Raw genomic sequence first — 10,136 nt, 5'->3', positions numbered from 1 at the left:
AGTAATTTTGTTGTCAGACCTTACGATAAGAAACGGTAACATCAGTAGAAGTATAACCTCCCATATTGCTGCTCAGCTCTGTGATATGGATGCAACCATAGAAGCAGTGGCCATGCATATAACAGCAGCAGGGTTATGAGCTCCTGCATCCCAGCTCTACCTCAGGATGCAGTTTTATCGTTAATGGCAGCACCTCTAGCGGATAGTTGGCAGGAGCAAGCAAGGCTCCCATCCACGTTCAACAGCAGCTTCTAGTCCCTAGATAACACCCTTCTTTCTTTTGTTCTTTCAGCCCTTCTAGGACCATTGTAACCAATTCTCTGCATTAAATGCCTCTTTGAAATATTTAGCGTGTTCTCCAATTTCTTCTGGGCATGACGCTAACTGATACACATATGAACCTCTGATTTATAACATATGTGAGAAAACTGTTTTCCAAAGCTGTCTGCTCTTTCTAGTCACTATTTCATAGCCTAGCCTGGTATATTGTTTAGAAAATTGGGCTGATCATCTCAGTCAGGGAAACTGTGGCATAGGAGAAAAATAGTTACAAGATCTTAGGTAAATTAAAATCATCTTTTAGTGCAAATTTCCTTCAAAAGGGAATAAAGAATATAAGGTTGCCAGAAAAAGTTGAGATAATTATGTAAATGCAACACACAATTATTTGCTTAATAACTAGTTAAATGGCTTTAGAATTAAAAAAAAAAAACGAAACTAAAATGAGCATGAAATATGAGGCTATCTGACTGTTAAGGGGTTGGAAGTTTCTGTCTATTCTTCTTTATCCTTCTGCTCCAATCTCTCTCTCTCTCTCTCATCCCCTAACCCCTTAACTCTATATCTACCTCCCTGTATTCTTTCTCCTCCTTTACTTATGCTTTCTTTCTCTGTTATAGATCCATCCCCAGAGAGGCATAGTTTGGTATCTCCCTTCTTTGTTTAAGGTCACTAACAATGTAATCCCATTATCCCAACATCTGCGACTATAACTAAAAACTTAATTTACTAGGTATTATAAGCATTATCTACTGAACATTCCCCTGCCATATAAAAAAATGGAAGTTTCAAAGTTTGTAGAAGTCTAATTCAGATATCATTTAATTAACTTGGAATTATGTCGGGCATAGGTACTTAAAAACAAATCTGGGAAACTCTGAAGAGGATGGCGAAGCAAGATATTGGTCCAAGCTGAGGGTAAAGGATCAGGATCCTACCCAGAGATGACACTGTTATGTTGGTAGGTCCTAGAACAGAATTGCCCGTCTTTGCTCTGCTGAATCATAATCCTCTGAAGAAAGGAGCAAAGGGGCAAAAGGTCAAGGAATATGCTGGGTCGATGAGCCAGTACAAAGAGAGATGCTGAGTCTGGGGAAGGAAGAAGAAGGCAGAAGATGCTGACTTCCCCTCGGCTAGGAAACCCCTACCACTACCCCGACTTGTAACCCTGAAAGCTACTGCTAAGAGGGAGCATCTTATGATTCCAAAGGCCTAAGGGCCCAGAAATGCAGCCTCCCCAGGCTCCTCCATGGAACTGCTACTGATCACAGCATAATCGAACAAAATGTCCTGAGCATGTAGGACCCCTGAATGAGCTGCTCCTTCTGTTCAACAGATAAAATCCTGACCACACTAGGATGGGAGAAAGGGCCACTGGCCATGAAAAAAGAAAATACAGCCGTCAAAGGAGGCAAGGCCCAGGGACTGGGGAGTAATGCTTTCATTTAAGCTGGCAACGGGAACAGGGCTTCTTATGGGTCAGAGGAGAGGAACATGCACAGTGTGGGGAAACAAATGTAGGCATCAGGACAAGCAAACGTCAAGGAAAAGATTACCACTGCTGTAAACACATCACATCATCCTCGTGCCAGATTTCTCACCTGTTGCTCACCCCTACTACCGACACTATTCCAAATCCTGCCCCCATGTAATGTATGTCTTTACTTCATTTCTACCTTTCTCTGATCTTACCTTTACCTGTTTGTATTACCTTTAGCTAGAGTTCTATTGAAAGAGAGTAAAGCATATCATCCCTACAAATTGAGTTTATGAGAAATAAAATGGATATTTTGCCCACTTGACTAGAGGAGGCTTATTAATTGATAATTTTGAAAAGCTAGACAGTTTTCATCTCAAATAGTCAGAGTCAAAGACCACAGGTAACTTACCTGACATAAAGTACTTTCAACCAAACATCATTGAGAGAGACTAGTATCAATGATGTTAATTTCTGAAAGAGGTGTGATTTGGCCTATTCTAAGAAATCTGTGTGAAATACAGGCATACCTCATTCTATTGCACTTCACTGTCTTGTGCTTTGTGGACATTGCATATTTCTACAAATTGAAGGCAAGACCTTTCACCAGCAAAAGATTATGACTTGCTGTATTGTGATACTCTACCATAGCAGTCTAGAACAGAACCCACAATCTCTTGGAGGTATGCCTATTCTACTACTGGAGCAGGCAGAGACCAAGGTGGGGACAAAAAGAAAGTCCCCTAATACTAAGGTGGCACCTGGTTTCTTAATATATCATTGGCTGGAGGTCAGTTTCAGGCTGTAAGCAAGGAACTAAGGAAACATTCACCGCTGTAGCGGGTTCTTCTGGCAATGAGAAGGTCTGCGCTTTGTTCCCAGGAGAGGAAATTGTGAACTTCCCTAGGAGAGAAGGAAGGAGAAAGAAGAAGTAGTAACTCTGCCCTCTCCACTATGACCCATGTATTGTTAACAGTCCTGTATTGTCTGAGATGAAATTCCTCTTAGAGCCCTGAAAACCTAGGCTTTCTTTCTGTCCCCACCTTGGTCTGGTACACTTTATGATGTCCAGCATGGCCCTGACAGCAGCCTATGAGGAGAGGGTGTAATTGTCCACCCATCCTTTCAGAATGAAGGGAATTTCAGGGATCACATCTTTTTCATTGCTTGAAAAGGAAAACGGAGAGTTGGGCATCAGATAGAAACATCTGCCTCTGTCCTCCTCAACTTCTGATTTCTACCCTTTGACAGTCACCAAATCCCACCTGTCTAATTCGCCTTGAAAACCAAAGAGAAGAGGGAGGTATATGCTTCCGTTTCCCCGCTTTGATACCTTCACATTACAGAAACCAGTTACGCATGCTCCAAGACAACCGTTTGAAATTAGCTTTGAATAGGCAAGGTTTGCTAGGATCTATTTTGACCTGGGAGAGAGTGCTTCAAGTGTGAGAGAAGGAGAACCACAGGTGCAAGGGGCAATGAAGACTAGACTGAGCAGAAAGTGTAAGGCAAGGGGCAAGAACAAAACAAGCATTGGGGTAGGATTTCACAGCTCAGATCATATCTGTCTCACACTCACATCAGGACCAGTTTTAGTGTTCCCTCCATTCCAGCAAAGCTCTCCAAGACTCTCTGCCATGTCCCGGGTTAATCTAGGCCCTCACCTGACCCAGATTCTAAATCTTTTAATTACCTGTACAGCCTCTGTTTTCTCAGCATTTCCGGCTGCGTGTATCTGTTGCCTCAGGCAGACCAGGTTTAAGATATGTCCATCTGTCCCCCAAGATCAACTTAATTTAAATGAGCATGTTCTCCTGGCCGCAAACAAGGTAGTTTTTTTTTTTTTAATTGATGTTTCAGGAAAACTGGGACAAAGTCACTTCTAAGATAGAGCACTCCATTTATTTACTCAAAGATACTAGGAAAGAATGATTGATGAGCCAAGGTTTGCTTTTTACCATATGTAACCAAAGGAGCCTGCATTCAGGGTTGCTCTGTTTCTCAGCATGTGGTCAATGGAAAGTATATTTAATTGGAACAAGAGAGAGCTATTTAAGTCACTTCCTTTATTTTAGTGTTAATATTAGACTGTGTATGAATCAGGTCTTCTATATAAAAACGGGAATTTTTAAAGCCAGTAAGTAAATACAAAATAATTAACTTTCACCACTTAAACCAAGGATGATCCATGTATTGAAGCATATGAGTATTTTTATAATCAGAAGTACTGATTCTCAGGCCTAAAAGACTACTTAAATATAAATGGAAGAGTCTAACTAAAAGACTTCTTCCTAAAGATTTACATAACATTTTTTGTATAATTATCTGGATCCTGCAGTGAACCTGACTTTGTGTTTAACTTGTTTTTGCCACGTTTGCTTACCTTGACTTTCTGATTAGTTTTGTTCTCGTTGCCCTTTTCACCTGAGATTCGCTTCCCAAGTAATTAATTGCAGGGAATTCTCTCCCGTTCCAGAGAATATGTTCTTAATGCTCTTTACTGCACCATCCATGAGGTATTTTCTTTCAGTAAAGGCTGGCAGAAAATCACATCAGTGCCAATGCAGTGAGATTTGTGAGACGGGATGATATTATACACAGACGTTGCCTATTCGTAAATTCCCTTACATAAGTAGGCTCTGTAGGGCATTTGAACTGTACTTCCTTGAAGAATAACTACATCATAACACTGGTCAACAATGAAAATTGTTACTCGACCAGATAATGGGCCCAAATAATCCCCATAGCCATCAAAAACTCAACCGAGCACTCGTATTGTGTGAAGAACACACAGCAGGAGCTCAGGAAATCAAAGGGAGGAGACAAGATTACATTCCATTTTCCACCTCTTCTAGCTCCTGCTTTACTCATTTGGGCAAAGAAAGGACAAAGGAGTCTCAAATAAAACCCAGCCTCTGCTATAGATCTCAGTGACTCCATCCACACTGAGACTGAGAGCCATGCGAGAATGGGGAGCACACACTAGAGGTGCACAGGAAACTGCATGCCTACTGATTCTACTTGAGTTAACTTGTTGCCCATGGTAGGCCATATCCTACAAGGACTGTCCAGTAGTTAAGGCCCTAATAAATAAACAAACAAACATCTCAGCTCCAAAGGCCAAATTCGGAGAGATCTGGATATGCTACTGAGAGGGAGAAACACTCAACATGCAATAGAAGTATCTTACATTCAGTAAAGTCTGACAGATAAAGTTAGATGATCTCTAAATGTTCTTCCTTGGAGAATCATAATACTTGATTCTCAACTACAGATCCCAATGCTAGTGTTGTAAAAAAACTTGCTGAGAATTTTATAGAACTTCTAACCACAAGAATAAAACATGCGGCTTGCTTCCTATGGGATAAAAGTGTCCCCTTTAAGAAAATGACACTAGGAATTTTGAGCCCTCAGAGGTCAGAGTCCTGCCTACCTTAAAAGCAGCATGAAGCTCCCTTGCCATGGCTGAATCTCTTATACTGAGTATAAGTCATGAAGCCACCACCTAGAAAACTCCGAAGGGCTAAGGGACAAGAAAGTGTTGTCTCTTGGTTTCATAACCACTCTCCGAGCTCCGATTTACAATGTTAGGCCTGGGACAATGCAAACCCCGTCGGTGCTTGACCAGCCAACCAACTCTGCCACCGGGGCGGTGGCGGGGGTGGGGGGTGTTGCTGGAGGGAGACTAGAGACTGTAGGCAGGGGAAGGAACTTGTTCTTTCCCATTTGTGTCCTGTGTGTTTGAGGTCCCTGTGAGCATCACTCCAGCAACATTAGGAATGGGAGGGGGGCAGGGGTTGGCAGGGTTGGCAGGAGGGAATGAGTTAGTGGAGGGGAAAGAGGGGAAGGAAAAAAGAAGACTTGCAGAAAAAAGTTATAGACATTGTGTTCTTTTCCGTAAATACTTCTGTGTGTATTTCCTAAAAACAAGGACAATTGTTAGTTCATAACAATTGTTATAAACTCTTCATAACAAGAGTTCAGTTATCAATTATGAATCTTTTGGTTTTCACACAGGGCCCAGCATATCTGTCATTATGACCCCCCACCCCTCCATTCCCCAGTGTGACTAGGTCAAGACTGGCTCAAGAACCAGTACCACATTCTACCTGAAAACATTGTTTTCATCTATTCTCTTTTTTGTCCTCTACTTTCAGTTACCTCTCTCCCATAAGCAGTTGTAAAATGGGAGGATATTGTGAGAGATGAAAACATTGCATGAAATGAGAATCCCAAAATTTAACTTTGGGAATGTTGTGATTCAGTGAATGGGGTTAAAAAAATTACCTGGCAAGACCAAGATATGAAATTCCATTTCTTCATCTTCAGTATCAAATCATTGTGCCCTTAACATTCTGTGTAAGGCCTCTCCCAGAAACAAGAGATTAATATTTATACTGTCTATTGATTCAGGTGATACAAGGGTTGGCTATTAAGACCTACAAAAGATCAACTACTAGCTTAGTTTATTCAAGGCCATAAAGATTAGCCCTGTGGGAGAGCATTGGAAGATGGTGGACTAGGGTTCATCTCCTCCCATGACCACATTGAAATTACAACCAAATTATAAAATAATCAATGTAGAGAATCACCTGAAGTCCAGCTGATCATAATACCTACATCTGATAATATAAAAGAGCCACATCGAAGCTGATCCAGCATAGGCAACAACCATCAACAGATCACTTTGTAGTTCTCACCAGATAGCCCTGAGCAATCAAAAGCAGTGGCTGACCTTGGGCTATGGGGGAGCCCCTCCCAAGGCGCCAGAAAACTAAAGTATCTGGAAACTGACAACAGATCACAACAGAGCAACTCCTGACTAGTTCCAGTAGTGATACCCACAAAGGGTGGTTGCAACAAGTACACAAGCCTGCTAGGGCAAATCCCATTCAATGGAGTCAGCCCCCACACAGCAGCTCTTATCCTGAGGGTGCAGCCAATTCCCACAAGTAGTCAGCCTGAACATTAATCCCACTCAGTGATCTACTAACAACAATAAAGGTTTGGCAACAACAGAAGATCACACACAACCCACACAGAGGTCACATCCAGAGCTCCCAGCACAAGGGATCAGGGAGAGTGCACCACTGGGCCACACAGGACGCCTTCCACGTTGGGCCATCTGGCCAAGGCTGAGAGACGAAACAAATATTCCTGACACATAGAAACGAACACAGAGAGGCTAGTAAAATGAGAAAACAAAGAAACGTGCCGCAAATGAAACATCAAGAGAAAACTCCAGAAAATAAGCTAAATGAAATGGAGGCAAGCAACCTTCCAGAGACAGTTCAGAATAATGGTTATAAGGATGCTCGATGAACTAATGAGGAGAATGGATGAGCACAATGAGAACCTCAACGGAGAGATAGTAAGCATTAAAAAGGACATAGAAACCATAAAAAAGAACCAGACAGAAATGAGGAATACAATAACTAAAACGAAGAATACACTGGAAGGATTCAACAGTAGATTGGACGAAACAGAAGATCAAATCAGCAAATTGGAAGACAAAGTAGCTGAATACACCCAGTTAGAACAACAAAAAGAAAAAAGAATTTTAAAAAATGAGGACAGTTTAAGAGACCTCTGGGACAACATGAAGCATAAAAATATCCAAATCATAGAAGTATTTGAAGAGGAAGAGAGAGAGCAAGAGATTGAGACTCTATTTGAAGAAATAATGACAGAAAACTTCCATAACCTGGCAAAGGAATTAGGCATACAAGTTCAGGAAGCACAAAGAGTTCCAAACAAGAGGAATTCAAACAGACCTACACCAAGACACATCATAATTAAAATGCCAAAGGTCAAAGACAAAGAATCTTAAAAGCAGCAAGAGAAAGGAAGCTGGTTATTTACAAGGGTACCCCCATAAGAATGTTTGCTGACTTTTCAATGGAAACTTTGCAGGCCAGAAGGAAATGGCAAGAAATATTCAAAGTTATGAAAAACAAGAATCTACCTAGCAAGGCTTTCGATTAAAATGGAAGGTGAGATAAAGAGCTTCACAGACAGAAAAAATCTTAAGGAACTCATCACCAACAAGCCAGCATTATAAGAAATGTTAAAGGGTCTTCTGTAAAAAGAGAAGAGGTAAAAAGAAAATAGAATAACAAATATGAATAATAAAATGGCAGTAACAATGTACCTATCAGTAATCACTTTAAATGTAAATGGATTAAATGATCCAATCAAAAGACATAGCATAACCGAATGGATAAGAAAACAAGACCCATGCATATGATGTCTACAAGAGACCCACTTCAGATCAAACGACACTCACACACTGAAAATAAAGGAATGAAAAAAGATATATCAGATAAAATAGACTTTAAAACAAAGGCTATAATAAGAGATAAAAAGGGGCATTATATAATGATAAAAGGATAGATAAATCAAGAGGACATAACCCTAGTAAACATATACACACCCAACATAGGAGCACCTACATACATAAAGCAATTATTGACTAACATAAAAGGTGAGATCAATAGCAATACACTTATTGTAGGAGACTTTAATACCCCATTGACACCAATGGACAGATCTTCCAGGCAAAGAATCAACAAGGAAACAATGGGCTTAAAGATACACTAGAACAGATGGATGTAACAGATATTTTCAGAGCATTTTATCCCAAAGCAGCAAAATACACATTCTTCTCAAGTTCACATGGAACATTTTCAAGGATAGACCACATGTGAGGACACAAATCAAGTCTCAATAATTCTAAGAAGCTTGAAATCATATCAACCATCTTCTCTGATCTCAACGGTATGAAACTAGATATCGACTACAAGAAAAAAACTGGAAAATACACAACACATAGAGACTAAATAACATGCTTCTAAACGATGAATGGGTTATTAATGAGATCAAGGAAGAAATCAAAAGATATCTAGATACAAATGAAAATGAAAACACAATGACTCAAAATTTATGAGACACAGAGAAAGCAGTACTAAGAGGGAAATTCATAGCAATACAGGCCTATCTCAAGAAACGAGAAAAAGCTCAAGTAATCAATCTAACCTTAAAATTAAAAGAATTAGAAAAAGAACAGCAAACAAAGCCCAAAGCGAATAGAAGGAAGGAAATAATAAAGATCACAGTGGAAATAAATGAAATAGAGTCTAGAAAAACAATACAAAAGATTAATGAAACCAAGAGCTGGTTCTCTGAAAGAATAAACAAAATTGACAGACCCTTAGCCAGACTCATCAAGGAAAAAAGAGAGAGGACTCGAATAAATAAAATCAGAAATGAACGAGGAGAAATAGCCATGGACTCCACAAAAATACAATGGATCATAATAAAATAATACGAGCAATTATATGTCAACAAATTGGACAATCTGGAAGAAATGGACACATTCCTAGAAACATACACTCTCCCAGGACTGAGTCAAGAAGAAACAGAAAATCTACGCTGACTGATTTCCACCAATGAAATAGAATCAGTAATCAAAAACCTCCCAAAAAAACAAAAGTCCTGGACAAGATGGCTTCATAGGCAAATTTTACCAAACATTCAAATAAGAATTATCACCTGTTCTTCTCAAACTATTCTAAAAAAAATTCAAGAAGAGAGAAGGCTCCCTAACTCCTTTTATAAGGCCACCATTATCTTGATTTCAAAACCAGACAAAGACATTACAAAGAAAGAAAACTATAGGCCAATATCTCTTATGAACACTGATGCAAAAATCCTCAACAAAATATTAGCAAACTGAATTCAGCAATGCATGAAAAATATCATACACCATGATCAAGGTGAGATGCAAGTTTGGTTCAATATCTGCAAATCAATTAATGTGATGCACCACATTAACAAATAGAAAGATAAAAACTATATGACCATATCAACAGATGCAGAAAAAGTGTTCGACAAAATCCAGCATCCATTTATGATAAAAATTCTCAGCAAAGTGGGAATAGAGGGAACGTACCTCAACATAATAAAGGCCATATATGACAGACCTACAGCTAACATCATACTCAATGGAGAAAAGCTAAAAGCCTTTTCCTTAAGATCAGGAGCAAGGCAAGAATGCTCACTTTCACCACTCCTCTTCAACACTGTATTGGATGTCTTAACCACAGCAATAAGACAAGAAAGAGAAAGAAAATGCATCCGAATTGGAAAGGAAGAAGTAAAACTCTCATTATTTGCCGATAACATGATACTATATAGAGAGAACCATAAAGATTCCACCAAAAAACCATTAGAACTGATCAGTGAATTCAGTAAAGTAGCAGGTTACAAAATAAATATTCAGAAGTCAGTGGCATTTTTATACACCAATGATAAACTTTCAGAAAGAGAAATTAAGAAAACAATCCCATTTACAGTTGTATAAAATACCTAGGACTCAAAT

Source organism: Pteropus medius, unplaced genomic scaffold, assembly GCF_902729225.1.
Source record: "Pteropus medius unplaced genomic scaffold, Ma_sr-lr_union100, whole genome shotgun sequence".
Classification (NCBI taxonomy): domain Eukaryota; kingdom Metazoa; phylum Chordata; class Mammalia; order Chiroptera; family Pteropodidae; genus Pteropus; species Pteropus medius.
This window is presented reverse-complemented; position numbering follows the sequence as displayed.